This window comes from Opisthocomus hoazin, chromosome 1 (assembly GCF_030867145.1).
Source record: "Opisthocomus hoazin isolate bOpiHoa1 chromosome 1, bOpiHoa1.hap1, whole genome shotgun sequence".
Taxonomy (NCBI): domain Eukaryota; kingdom Metazoa; phylum Chordata; class Aves; order Opisthocomiformes; family Opisthocomidae; genus Opisthocomus; species Opisthocomus hoazin.
Genome location: NC_134414.1, coordinates 28095118 through 28110095, shown reverse-complemented (window position 1 = coordinate 28110095; position 14978 = coordinate 28095118). Strand labels below are relative to the sequence as shown.

Here is a 14978-nt window from a genome sequence, read left to right as displayed (position 1 = left end):
CCCCCCCCCCCCCCCAACCTCACCGGCATCCCCGAAACTTTCTTCCGGGCAGCGAGGGAAACGGCGACGCCGCAAGCCCCCCCCCCCCCCGCCTCGTTAACCGGGGCGCGGCCGAGAGCCGCCTCCCCGCTTCAGCCGCCCGCCATCCGCCGGGGACGCGCCGCGCCTCAGCCGCCCGCCGCCCTCCCCGCGCCCGCCCGCCCGCTCACTCACCCTCGCCCGGCGAGCGCGGCCACCGGCGCCTCCTTCCCTCGCTCCCTCCCTCCTGTCAACTTGAGCCCGGCCTCCCTCCGCCCGACCCCACCTCCGCCATCGGCAGCCGCCGCTGCCGCCGGAACCGGCCGGGCCCTCCCTCAGCGGCGCCTGGCGCCGCCCCGCTCTCACCTGGGTCCTGCCGCCGCCGCCGCCGCTGGGGGAGCGGGAGGGGGGGAAAGGCGGAGGCGGCGCCGGGCAGTCCCGGTCAGCGGCGAAATCGCACCGCCCCGCCCGGAGCTCCCTGCCTGGGGCGGGGCGGGCGGCTCCTCCCCGCCGGGACGCCCCGAGAGGCGAGGGGGGCGGTGGGCTGGGACGGGCCGTGCCATGCCGGGCGTGAGGCGGGCATGGCGGGCGCGGCGTTCTGCGCCTGAGGGGAACGCGATGCGACCTGGGAGTCGCGGCGGGAAAGCGAAGCAGACGCGGGAGAGCCCAGGAGGCCGGCCGGACGGAGGGGCTTCCCTCAGCGACGGGCTCTCCGGGAGCGCAGGCAGCGAGCGTCCCGGGTCAGAGAGCCCCGCGCGGGAGGGGAGACGCTCCGTGTGCGGGACACAAAAATGGAGACAGTCACAGGGTGTAGAATCGGGGGTTTTCAGGGGAACGCGCAGTGCCGGTGGTACCCGGCAGCGAGGAGGTCTTAAACTGAAACCCTACTTGGGGGTCTAAAGCGAGCCAGGAGGGTTGAGTGAAATCGCAAAGCAGAAAAGTGAGAAGCTGCTAGGAGTGATGGGCTCCGTGTTGGGAATGGAGCCGGGTCGTGGTTCCGCTGCCTAGAGGCGTCCCGGAGAGACGGCGCTCGCCGAGTTGCCCGGCGAGGAACTGGTAAAAACCAGGGGTCTGGGTCTGCAGTGTCAGGTAACTTGCAAGGTGACAGTATGAAAGGAGTTGGCCGGGAAAGACACCCCTTCACCTTAGTTTGGATCATTTTTTTAAATACTGAGGAGTACTGCTAGGAATACAGGCAAGTTGGAAGAAGGTTGTTGTTATAAGGGTGAATGTGTTGGCCTGGGAAGTAAGTTTTTCAGCTGTAAGATACTAAGACCCATACCGACTTCTACTCAGCTGCAGGAAAATAGGCTTGTAAAAGCAGCTTGGTGTCTTCTTTCCTGCGAGAAACACACTGTTCCTTATGCAGCATAGCCGGTGAGGCCTGGTTTCCTGGGGAGGGATGTTTTTTGTCACCGTATCCTTCGCTGAGCCTTCTGCACCTCTCCCTCCTGCCAAAGTCACCTGTAGTTTTTTCCTCCTGCGTGTATGCTGGGCTGGCGTCCATGTGCAGAGCTGCCGATCAAAAGACGTGTCATTAATCTTTCGAAATTAATAAGAGGCTCAAGTAAAACTGTGAAGTTAGTGGCAACTTTAATTAGTGGAGAGAGTGATTGGGGTGTCTCTTCTACTTCTCTTTGAATTCTCGTGAAATTTTAAAGAATGTAGTGTCTCTGAGACTTCTGTCACAGTTCTCCACTTAACCTGTCAAACTGGCAAAAGCTCCAGAGTTTGTTAGGGCCATGCACTGACAGACAAAAGGACAGAATAATATAATAATCACCTAAGCCCCACATTGTTTGGGATTGATTCCAGGCTAAAACCAGACCATACAGGATTCGTGTTAGTTTGTCATTCATTGTAAACCATGTGCTATGTTACAGTTAGAAATCTCTCTGGCAACCAAATTATTGTGTGACATAAAACATGTATTCATATAACTCATAGTCGTTAGTTTTGAAATTAAAACTCTTGAATCTCAGAGTAATTACGAATCGGAATTCTTTATCCAACAAGGATGTGTCTAACAGGGTGTCACTGGCTGATGATAAAGCAGGTATTGTTGTCTGTACATCATCCGTACGCCAACTGTGCTGCGCGTTACTGCCAGGCAGCTCAGACCTGTTAGGGGAGAGTGGGGTAATAGACCTCTGCCTGCTTTTTAGTGCTGCTTGGCGTTCTGCAATGCAAGCTCTTAAAGATTTTGGGTTGACATCACAGTGTTCAGAGTGAGGAGGTAGGAGACAGTGTCTGCTACACTGCTAGCTAATTCAGTGCTTCAGCCTTCCCTAAAATCTCATCTTTGATGTCTTGTAGGAAAACTACATGATAAATACACCTGAGAACCAGTATGACCCTTATGGTGGGTTTGCATTTTCTGTTCCCTTTTCCCAATTAACCAGCTTTACAGTGTTCCTCATTGCATCCCTCTGCTCTGCATGGGAAGTCAATTGTTTGTTCTGGTCTGGAGCCATCTCATCTCCCCAGCCCTGTATCTTGGGGATTATTTTGTGAGAAAAATCAACATCTTTGTTTTAGACTTTGTAACAATTAATGAAGATAAGGTATGATTAGCAGAAATGAAAGGGTCTTCTGAGGACATACAGGAAAAGCATTGTCATTACCTCTAGCACATACGATGTCTTTGCAAGCTGTGCCATCTTGTAGGTTGAGACTAAGCTCTTGGAAAGCATCTTGGAATTTTGTAGGGGTATAAGGTTGCATGAGAACCCCAATTAAATCTCTATACATAAAACTTTCAAAAGCCACTGGGATCCAAGAATTTAAAGGTTATACACACAATATTAATCTCCAGGAGTGAGTAGCGTGGGCAAGAAGTTTAATCTTGGCTGATTCCCTAGAGTACGTTAACCGATGCAGCTGAAACACTATGGGACTGATTGTGCTTGTGCATGCTGGGACAAAGTTTCTACCCTTTGAGGAAAAAAGAGGAGCAGAGGGGAATCTGTGACTTAGAAAGCATTGGGTGAGCCCCCTTGTCCTCAGGGCAGCTAGGTTTGTAATTACATTTAACTAGGATTGCTTGTAAAGCCACGGGGTAAACTAAACCTGGTTTTCTCACATTTGTAGAAATTGGTTTTGAGAACCAGTGGCTTCCTGTAGAAGGCAACTCTATCCAACCTCTTCTATGGGTGTGGAAGGAGGGCGCTATGCCAAATAGTGCTGTATTTATCTATTCCTCTTTGAAATACTTGACTTTATTAAAGAGACTGAAACCCATTATGTCCTATGTCCCCATGCCCCATATTTGACGAATGCTGGAAGCAGACACAAAGAGGGAGTTGCCTATCAAGGTGCAGTGTGTTAGTGACTGGAAAAGGGCCAGCATTAACTGCGTGTCACTCAACTGTCCCCCCACCCCCTATGAGATTTTTCATGCCAAAAATGTTTTAAAAGATTTCAGAAGGATATAGATGGATGTTCATAAGTTTAGCTCTTTTCTTTGTGTTAGAATGATTTCAGATGGGATTAGAATGCTCTTATTTCAGGTATTGTTATTTTCATTGTTCAGTTAATTAGTAAATCTCATTCCTCAAATGCAGATGGGCATCATCCAGGTTGTTTTTTTTTTCCCAGCCTTCTCATAAAACACAATCAGCTCTTTGTATGAACACAAAAAATATGTTACCGTTGAAGAGCGAGAGGTGATTATTTTAGCATTTCAGCTATCAGGTAATTTGTTAAACTGTAGATCAAAACCTTGCTAGAACAAGCTACTAGGAGGCAAGAGCAATCTAAGCTGAAGGAGAAAAAGTGAATTAACAGGAGTGTGATGGTGAAGGAGTGTGTATATGGTGTTGGCTTGTACACTTCGTGAAAGAAAGTGAGTGAAATTAAGGGCAAGACTGATGAAGAGTGGGAAGAGTCTTTCAGAAGTGAGGAAATGGCACTGAAACTGATGGAAACAGGAGGTTGGTTTGGAAAGAGGTTGGAAGGATAGCAAGTATGAAGAGAGACAGGTGCGCTGAGAAAAGGAGTATGGGGGAAGAAAAGGAAAAATGTGTTGAAGAAACAATGAAGGAAGGTAAACAAGAAGGTATTATAGGGGGATACTAGGAAAAAGTGTTGGGTGGCTGAATGTGGGGAGAAGGAGAAAAGGGTATGAAGCAGAAAACTGAAGAACATTGTGAAGGAGGCAAGCTAATGTGGAGGAAATACTGAACTGGAATCTGTGCAAGAAAGGTTTCTGCATGGAATAGGAAGGGCATGGAGTATCTGAACTTTTTTGGCCTTATTTTCTATTATTTATCTAATGACAGTGGCAGCTCTTCATAATGGTAGGTAATGATACTTAGGTCCCTTGCAAGCAAATTAGAATACCTGTGTTCTTACAGGGATACTGAAGGTTGAATTTCCAGCCTGAAGTGATTACTCACAGGGTGTGCATGCTGGCTGAAGGGCTGGGAGCTGGGCTGTCATTTCATAAAGCAGCCTGCACACTTCTAAAGATCACACAGTTTGTCTGGAAGCTTTCTGTAAAGCTCAGTATATTTTAGAGTAGGAAGCTGGGGTTTTTTTAACATTTTGTGTCTGCATCTTTTGGCTTTAAAAATGCCTATTTTGATGACTTAACAGAAATTCGGAAGCCATGCATAACAGAAATTTTATAGCACATCTTTTAATGGGAAGGAAATTTTACACTGACAGAGAGTAATACGCTCTGGCAGTATGGATTCCTTTGGTTTCTTCGTTTCTCAGTTTCCAAGGAAATGAGGAAACATGCTTCAAATTAATGTCTGGAAAAATCATTCAGAGTTGCAACGGATAATTTATCACGTTGATGAAATTAATAACAAATAGTTTTCCTAGTTTGGGCATTTTGGTACACCTAAGAGCAGAATATTGTTACGGTGTCTTTTGGAAGAGAGAGCAGCTCTCACAGCAGCTGACATGGCTTGAAGTTCACAACTATTCTGCTTCTTCCCACTGCTTCACTTAATGGCCTAGTAACAATGAAGGATGAGGGAAACCTTCAGAAAATTTCAAAATTATCAAATTCAAATGATTTGGGATGGTGACCTGGATGAGGAGTTGGAATGTACCCTCAGCAAGTTTGCTGATGACACCAAACTGGGAGATGTGGTAGATACACCAGAAGGCTGTGCTGCCATTCAGCGTGACCTGGATAGGCTGGAAAGTTGGGCAGAGAGGAACCTGATGAGGTTCAACAAAGGCAAATGCAGGGTCCTGCACCTGGGAAGGAACAACCCCATGCATCAGTACAGGCTTAGGGCGGACCTGCTGGAGAGCAGCTCTGCAGAGAGGGACCTGGGTGTCCTGGTGGACGACAGGTTAACCATGAGCCAGCAGTATGCCCTGGCTGCCAAGAAAGCCAATGGGATCCTGGGATGCATCAAGAAGAGTGTGGCCAACAGGCCGAGGGAGGTTCTCCTTCCCCTCTACACTGCCCTAGTGAGGCCTCATCTGGAGTACTCTGTCCAGTTCTGGGCTCCCCAGTTCAAGAAACATGAGGAGCTACTGGAGAGAGTCCAGCGGAAGGGCTACAAGGATGGTGAGGGGACTGGAACATCTCTCCTACGAGGAGAGGCTGAGGGAGCTGGGCTTGTTCAGCCTGAAGAAGAGAAGGCTGCGAGGGGACCTAATATATACTTACAAATATCTGAAGGGTGGGTGTCAGGAGGATGGGGCCAGACTCTTTTCAGTGGTGCCCAGCGACAGAACAAGGAGCAACGTGCTCAAACTGAAGCACAGGAAGTTCCATCTGAACATGAGGAAGAACTTCTTCCCTCTGAGGGTGACGGAGCACTGGAACAGACTGCCCGGGGAGGTTTTGGAGTCTCCTTCTCTGGAAATATTCAAGACCCGCCTGGACAAGGTCCTCTACAGCCTACTGTAGGTGACCCTGCTTCGGCAGGGGGGTTGGACTAGATGACCCACAGAGGTCCCTTCCAACCCCTACCATTCTGTGATTCTGTGATGACAGGGAGAAGGTATTAAGCACCTTTCTGCTTGATTCTTCCCTGCTTTTTCCAAGTATACAGAGGGCAAGTGCTCTTCAGCTGTTGCATTACATTTACTTACACTTTGGTAACACTCAAAGGCCAACTCTTTTTGCTCAGTTGTGACAAGTTCTGTCAAATATGTGATTTTGCAAAGTCTTTTTCCTATGTTAAGAAATGCTACATTAGCAGAGAGATAAAAGAGGAAGTTGTTACTGCTAAGAGCTGACACTTCCTTTCTCTCCTGACATGGAGAACTATTTTTAAATAAAGTGTAAATATCTCAAATTACATCATTTTGTATTAGGCAGAGCTTGCCAATTTCTTTTAATTTAGGACGATCCAAGAAAATCCCGTTTCCATTCACTGAAGGCCAGGATCATGGAAATGCATGGAAACAACATTCTTAATTACAGTCTCAGTTATTTCCAGTGACTGGAATGGATCTTACCTTTTAAAAATTTGCATTTCTTTTGCAGAGTCTTTAGTTCAGAAGTGTCTTATTCCATCAATGAGATTTCAGGCAGGACTTTGACCCCAACTCACTCATCAAATTTGTGAACTGACCTCTGCTGGTTTCTGTTAGTGGGCTCAGTGTGGTCAGATTGAATGGGAGGTGATGGTGGAGCTGACTTCGTCATCTGTCAGAAGTGAGGAGGGGGTGTATGTTTGATGACTTCAAAACACCACCTGCAAAACGTGCCATGTGGAAATTCATCTTTAGGGGAATAATGGAGGAAATGCATTTTGATAATGGCCTTCATCACTTCATGGAGGGAGGCACTGTCTTAAAGTACTCACTTTCACCATCCTTCAGATGCCTACACACCCTTCCACAAACTCTGCTTGCTATGCACATTATGCTGATTTTTCTGGCAGGGGAAACAAAAGGTAGAAATTGGTTGCCAAAGTCTACATAAATAAAACTTTAATTGTTTGTCGCCTCTGAAGGACTCAAGCGTGTGGTGCAGTTCTCTGTGGTTTCTTGCCTTTCTTTGTCATTTTTACCAGTGCGAAGAGTGTGCAAAAAGGTGATGTTTTGTGACACTTTGTACAAGCAGCTGCTCTAGTAGCATGATTTGATTCAGAGCAATTGTGAGTAGGGTCATAGCTGATTGGGAAATAAGCTTCATTTAAGTAATTATAGTAGTTTAACAAGAACTACAATACTAGACCAAGCACTGAAATTATATTCCCCGCGTAAGAACATTTCACAAAGCATAAGGAGGAAGATGTTACTCACTAGATATGTACTACACCAGCTTCATCTGTGTGCTGCTTCCCTGGTCTGCACTGGTGAATGACATTGCTGTGCCTCGAACAAGGCATATGGAAATCTAACTTGAGTCTGCTTGCTTGAATTTGTATGTAGCAGCATGACCAAGATAATGTCAAATAAAGCATGGTTTTACTTGTTAAGATTTTGGAGACAACACAGACCCTAATTTTAGAACTAAGACTTCTCATGCTCACCTGGAGGCTCTGTCAAGAGTGATAATAAGCCTAGTGTGAGTTAACACATGGGCTCTTTGAAATTTGTAGAAACAGCCGCTATCTCTGACTGTTACTATGCCTCATATCAAGTGTTCTGCTGTCTCAGTAGTGTGAGGGCTGGCTGGATATTACTGCATAATGAGTCAAATAGCAAATAAGAGGCCTTTCTGACTTACATTTCACAGCATATACTGCTTGGTTTTCATAGGTGTTACATCCCTGGAAACTGAGTTTCTGCAAAGTGGGAGGTGAGACTTGTTAATGAATTAGTGATCTTAGTAGAAGGTACAGGACTGAGGTGACATGCTGAGGTTTGTGCTACTTGAGGAAGAGTGGCCGAGAAGGTAACTGTGTGTTTGTGCTGCTGGTGTAAAACTAGTATCCTTTGCTGCCTGAAACATCACATTTCTAGAAACTCTAGAAAGAAAATAGATATAATTAGACCCTACTTTCATGTCTGTGCTTATAATCCAGGTGACTTAACCAACTCTCCCTTTGCTTACATTTTTTTTTCTATTTATTACAAATGATGAAATTGTTTTGCCAATATACTAAATAGTGAAGCAATAGGCAGGAGAGGCTTTTCGCCTCAGGGCAAAACACTTGTCCCAATAAATCAGTTGGACAAACAGGCAAAAATTGGAAAAGTAGCATAAAGCATGCAGACTTCAGCCCTAGACCCTGACTTCTTTGAAGTGTGTTGGTTACACGTATCACGGGCATGTGCAGGTACCCATGCACAGGCACAGCCCTTTGTATTTTTGGCCGACAGTGCTGGTGGTGAGCTGTAGCACAGTACCCGATCATCGTTTGCGCTGTGGAGTCCTCTGGGATGGAAGGAGGGTGAAGGCCTAAGACTGCTTCAGCAACTGCTATAGCCTCTGTTTCTTATTTATGTGGGTGGAAAATTAATTCTACAACCCCCTCTGTGGTGCTGCCTCCTGTTTCTCTACATCTCTCTGGTGTAAAGGAATTGCATCCTTACGCAATACCTTTCAGTATAAAACAGATAGCAGTGAATCTCACCTTTGCTAAGTGTGTGCTAGTGATGGCAAGTGCGAGGATGAAGCAGTACAAATCAATAGGCACTGTTTTAACCTTTATGAACACATGAAGATAGGCAGGACCACACACACTTCCTGGACCTCTAGACTTCGAAATTATCACAAGTTCCCGTTTCTTCTTCCTTCAGACCCAAATGTGCAGGAGAAGTTTCTAGGCTGCCTTTCTGATGTCATTTAATTCTACGCCTGAAATCACAATACAGTGCACAGGGCTGTAATAATCTCATCCTCTCTGGTGCTTATGCTCATCTCACATAAATGCTTTGTGTGTCACCATCCTAAATTGAAACTGGTTATTATCAAAGGCTCTGTTTTCTTATGCAATACAATCTTTGTTGTAGGAGTCATAGTTTTTAGGGCTATTGACAGAAAATACAAACCTAAAAACTCATAAGTGTGTTTAGATGGATTAAAAGCAATGAGTTTTTAAAACAAGGAGGTAGGGCAGCTTCCTTAAAACATGTTTTGTTTATGGGATAAAATTAATACTTAACAATAGCTACCTTTTTCATTCCAGAGCCTCCTTAGAGAAGAATTTTAAGTTGTCCTTAATTGCATAGTAGACACTCTGGGTGGGATTCAGCTGCCTCAGCACAGACATCTGGTGCACTTTGAGAAGCCCTGGGGCTGCTGTCTGTGTGCGGCTGGCAGATATGGGTGGGGAACTGTGGAGACGCCTGCTTTCCCAGAGACCATACCTGGGGTTCTCAAATGGCACTAGACACCTATGTTAAGACAGCCGAATTTCCCCCTTTCCAGCAAGGACTTGCTTGGCAGAATTCCTCTAGTACACATTTCCAGGCTTTAGAAGTCCTAATGCTCATTTTGGGTTTAATTTTAGTGTGAGTTTGCTCAGTACTGTATAGAGGTTCTATTGCTGTCCGCTGTCGTCCTCTTTTCAAGTGACTACTAGTTTAATGTCTATCTGCTTGATGAAAATGAGTGAGGGGCGGGGAAGAGTCTGAATCTTTAACACAAGGAAATTTGTTTAATTTAGTTTCTTGTCCAGAGCTAAGCCCTTAAGAAGCAAGTATTTAAATCCAGGTTAAGATTTAATTTGTATGACTGAACATTCAGAGTAATTTCATCAATTTCAGAAGCATCATTTCAGGTATTCAGCAATATGAGCAAGTGCAGAATTAATACATAAATTGATACAGTACTTAAGGTACAATAATCTTCCTATATAAGCATAACATTTAATCCCCAATTTATGCCTTCTGTCTTAGTAATAGGGTCGCATGCTGTCAGAAATAATTATATTATTACAATTTTTGATCCATTGGTTTTCTGTTATGGTATTCTTTCAAGAGCTGGCTATTTTATAACCCCTTGTATTCAAGTCCATTTGACAGCATATTTATCACTGCATCAATATAATTTTCCATTTCTAGTAAATATTTTGAACCAATTTTGGGGTATCCTGAGGCGCTTGGTTGCAATAGAGCCATCAGAGGTGTTTGCAAGTGCATCTCGTCCCTATCTCAAAGGAGTAAGAAGCAGAATTTCCTGAAGACCGACACTTGGTTTTACATTCAGGGTGAACTGATCTAATGGTTTGCTGCTGCCAAAAGGAAAATACTGTCCCTTGTCCTCCGTTTTTCTCCTCTCCCGCTCCTGGTTGCACATTTCTGTTACTTAAGCCTGTGCTAGCTCTGATACTCACTGAACTCTGGACAACCTCCTTTAATTCACCTATGTGATAGAAAACTAGTCCGTCAAAAAAATGAGCCATTTTCTGGTGGGTTAAGAATTTGAATTGGCTCCCAAAAAGGTCGGACAAATGCCAGAGCTCCTACAAAAGCACATGTGCTCCTACAGAGCACATGGAGGCCAGGGAGGTGATTCGAGACAGCCAGCACGGCTTCACCAAGGGCAAGTCCTGCCTCACCAACCTAGTGGCTTTCTATGATGGTGTAACAAGGGTGGACAAGGGAAAACCAATGGATGTCATCTATCTGGATTTTTGTAAAGCCTTTGACACGGTCCCCCACAACATCCTTCTCTCTAAATTGGAGAGCCATGGATTTGATGGGTGGACCATTCAGTGGATAAGAAATTGGTTGGATGGTCGCAGCCAAAGGGTAGTGGTCAATGGCTCAGTGTCCAGATGGAGACCAGTGACGAGTGGAGTCCCTCAGGGGTCCGTACTGGGACCGGTGCTGTTCAATATATTTATCAATGACATGGACAGCGACATCGAGTGTACCCTCAGCAAGTTTGCAGATGACACCAAGCTGAGTGGTACGGTTGAGACACCAGAAGGATGGGATGCCATCCAGAGGGACCTGGACAAGCTAGAGAGGTGGGCCTGTGTGAACCTCATGAGGTTCAACAAGGCCAAGTGCAAGGTCCTACATCTGGGTCGGGGTAATCCCCGCTATCAATACAGGCTGGGGGATGAAAGGATCGAGAGCAGCTCTGCTGAGAGGGACTTGGGGGTACTGATAGATGAAAGGCTGGACATGAGCCGGCAATGTGTGCTGGCAGCCCAGAGGCCAACCGTGTCCTGGGCTGAATCAAGGGAAATGTGGCCAGCAGGTCGAGAGAGGTGATTCTGCCCCTCTACTCTGCTCTGGTGAGACCTCACCTGGAGTACTGCGTTCAGCTCTGGAGCCCTCAGCACAAGAAGGACATGGAACTGTTGGAGCGGGTCCAAAGGAGGGCTACAAAAATGATCCGAGGGCTGGAGCACCTCTCCTATGAGGACAGGCTGAGAGAGTTGGGCTTGTTCAGCCTGGAGAAGAGAAGGCTGCGGGGAGACCTGATTGCAGCCTTTCAGTACTTAAAGGGAGCCTATAGGAAAGATGGGGACAATCTTTTTAGTAGAGACAGCAGTGACAGGACGAGGGGTAATGGTTTTAAACTAAAACAGGGTAGGTTTAGGCTGGATATAAGGAAGAAATTCTTTACAATGAGGGTGGTGAAACACTGGAACGGGTTGCCCAGAGAGGTAGTGGAGGCCCCATCCCTGGAAACATTCAAGACCAGGTTGGACAGGGCTCTGAGCAACCTGATCTAGTTAGTGGTGTCCCTGCTCGCTGCGGGGGGGTTGGACTAGATGACCTCTAGGGGTCCCTTCCGACCCAAAACTCTCTATGATTCTATGAAAAGAAGTGGGGCCACACAGCTGAGCAGTGAAGAGGGACAGAGAGATAAGAGTAGAGAAGCAATGGGTGCAAGACATTCCACTTTGGTAAATCGTGATAAAGTGAGCTGCTTGTATAACCACAACCAGAATTTACAACTGGAAGAGTACTTGGAAATGGAGGTACCACTGTTACCCTTACCTCTGTAGGTCTCATGGCCAAAATAACATGGTGGGCCATGGATCTATTCAGCAGTTAGTCTGGATCTGTGGAGAACCACATCCCCTAAAGGAGCCAGTTAAGGTGTATATTTAGTCAGATTCATATCAAATTTCTCATGGTCACTGCAAAAAGTCATGAGATACTGATTCCTATGCCAGCCCAAGTATTTGGCATGCTGCTTTCTGTCCAAGTTTGCTTGCATTTACCTGTCACTTGGCTTCCATATAGATTGCCAGGTACCAGCCTCGTTGCTTAATGCAATTTTTTGGTGCGATGGGTTCAGCTTTTTGCTACCAAAAAGCCAAGGCTCACACTTTTACCAACTGAAGGGATATTTCAGAGCTCACATTGAAAATATGAATATAGGTTTTCTGTACAGAAAATCCTTGCTTTTTAAAACTGAAGGCAGCACACAAACATGTCATGCAACAAAATATTTCTGGGCACTGAATACCTGTGAAATAGATATGATGCTGTGAGCAGATCAGTAATTAAGAGACACAGTGCTCTCTGTTATTCATAAAACTTCCTAATCACCGGAGAAGCTTAGGCAAATACATCTCATATGTGGTTTGAGGGTCTTGGTGTTATAAAAATCTGGCATTTTATGTATCCTGAGAGCAAGGCCTAGGCCTAAAATGTCCAAACATAAATATGCTCAATTTAGCGCTCTCAGGAAAATCAAGGATGAATCAGTTCTAAAGGGATTTCAATCAGTGGTGCCAGAAAGTCTAAGCAGTTCAAATCAGAACCCTAGATAGCTAAATTTACCAGTGTCAGGGGTTTTTTTTTATGTTGCAGAATACTAAGACTATAAATCCTTTTATGTTAGTTTATAAACTGATTACTGGGGACACTGTAACTTTAAGCATATTTATAGTTGAACTATTTGTGGAAATGCTAATAATGATGCAAGTATTTTTTTCCACATTTTATCTCTTCTTGATTTCTGCTTTCTGAAACCATGAGCAATATTCCTTTGAGATACCAAGATGCTGGCTCACAAAATGTCCTGACCCGGTTCTGAGTCGACGTCTCTAAGGAAGCATGCTCTACCCTCCCACAATGACTGAAGACATGGGTTTGGAAACAAAATTTTTTAAATTGCTTTCATTAATCATCTCATAAATTAGGACAAAATTAACTGCTTGTTTGTGGTGGCTTCACAAATAATTCCATGATTTCTCAAAAGCTGAATGTAATCTAAGGGAAACAAAAAGCTTCTATATGCTTACTAAATTGACACATAAAAATAATGTCATAAGATGCAGCTTTCTGGGCTGTTTTGAAAGGAATCCAATAAGCTTTTGAAACTCGTCTTAAATATTTTCATGATTTTTATTTTAAGGCTTCTGAGCTGAACTGTGCATTCAATGATTTGTGCTTTAGTAGAAGACCAGGAGTATATACTTGCCTTTCGGAGGATTCTGTTAGCTGTCTCTTCATTAGAAAATGTAATTACGAATATTGAACAATACATCTCATAATACATACCTACTTTGAAACAGAAATTGTCAATGAAACCTTATACTTTATAAAAACTTCCTACTTACTGTGTTACTAATATAATCTTTGGTATCTTTGAATATTAATTTTGAAGATTAATGTTCATTAATCTTTGAATATTAATACTGAAAGGAACCTTATTTGTATGTGGCTGCTTATTTACTATTTACATTTCTCTGTGTTTACATGATGAAAGAAAATGTTTTTCCAGTCTGTTTCTAGGGATCTTGTATGAATATTCAGTTTTAATTTTGATATAGCAGAGAAATTCTTGAATAAAAAAATAAAGGTCTTGTATTTAAAAAGTCATTAGTAATGGCTTTCAGATCTACAGATGAAGAGTAACACATAGGAGAAAAATGTGTTTTAGTGTTTTCATATTAAATGTATCTCTTCCTTTTTTCTTCGTGATTTTTAAGTGATTTGTTAGCATTGGTTTGAGGGGAAGAGAGGCTTTTGTCTGTGGCCTTTGTCTGTGGCCCTCATTACTTGCAAATACTAAAGCAAATAATGAAACTTAGAATCATAGAATAGTTTGGGTTGTAAGGGACCTTTAAAGGTCACCTAGTCCAACCCCCCTGTAATGAGCTGGCACATCTTCAACTAGGCCAGGTTGCTCAGAGCCCCGTCCAACCTGGCCTTGAATGTTTCCAGGGATGGGGCATCTACCACCTCTCTGGGCAACCTGTTCCAGTGTTTCACCACCATCATCATAAAAAATTTCTTCCTTATATTCAGTCTAAATCTACCCTCTTGCAGTTTAAAACTATTACCCCTTGTCCTGTTGCAACAGGCTCTGCTAAAATGTCTGTCCCCATCTTTCTTATAGGCCCCCTTTTAAGTACTGGAAGGCCACAACAAGGTCTCCCTGCAGCCTTCTCTTCTCCAGGCTGAACAACCTCAACTCTCTCAGCATTTCCTCATAGGAGATGTGTTGCAGCCCTCAGATCATTTTTGTGGCCCTCCTCTGGACCCGCTCCAACAGGTCCATGTCTTTCCTGTGCTGGGGGCTCCAGAGCTGGACGCAGGACTCCAGATGAGGTCTCACCAGAGCAGAGTAGAGGGGCAGAATCACCTCCCTCGACCTGCTGGCCACGCTTCTCTTGATGCAGCCCGGGATATGGGTGGCCTTCTGAGCTGCATGAGTACATTGTTGGCTCATGTCAAGCTTTTCATCCACCAGTACCCCCAAGTCCTTCTCGGCAGGGCTGCTCTCAATCCCTTCATCCCCCAGCCTGTATTGATACTGGAGGTTGTCAAACTTCTGTCAGTGCAGCTCAAAGAAGCGTTACCCAAGTCTCCACCTGTGGTCTCATGACCTGTTTAAGCTGATTTAAATATTGTCAGACACCAAAAACGGCACCATGCTTTCTTCCATCACCAGCTGCTGATTCCTGACCTCTCCCTTGCAGCAATGCTGGTTTTTCTCTGTTTATTCAGTGAGCTGAACCAGGTTGGTGATATAGTTGAGATGCAGCCCTGCAAGAAAACATGGTTTAGCACCAAGCTAGAGTGGCAGCAAGAAGGGGAAACTGCATTTCAGTGCAGAGAAGTGGAGATGTGGTGCAGGGAAGTACCTTGGCCACAGCTGTTCCTTCAGGACA

The 14978-nt window shown here is 44.9% G+C and overlaps 2 protein-coding genes across 5 annotated transcripts in view; both read right to left on the bottom strand.

Moving 5' to 3' along the window:
- The window catches only part of FRY (FRY microtubule binding protein), a 257840-nt gene extending 257345 nt beyond the window's left edge, over nucleotides 1–495 (bottom strand). For 3 of the 4 annotated variants that reach the window (XM_075420163.1, XM_075420181.1, XM_075420190.1), the window contains exon 1: nucleotides 385–495. The gene's annotated coding sequence lies outside the window, so the exon portion shown is untranslated. Of the gene's footprint in view, nucleotides 1–213; nucleotides 278–384 lie in introns of those variants that run through there. The other variant, XM_075420164.1, reaches the window with a different exon arrangement.
- RXFP2 (relaxin family peptide receptor 2) overlaps nucleotides 1–14978 on the bottom strand; it is a 70066-nt gene that overhangs the window by 22024 nt on the left and 33064 nt on the right.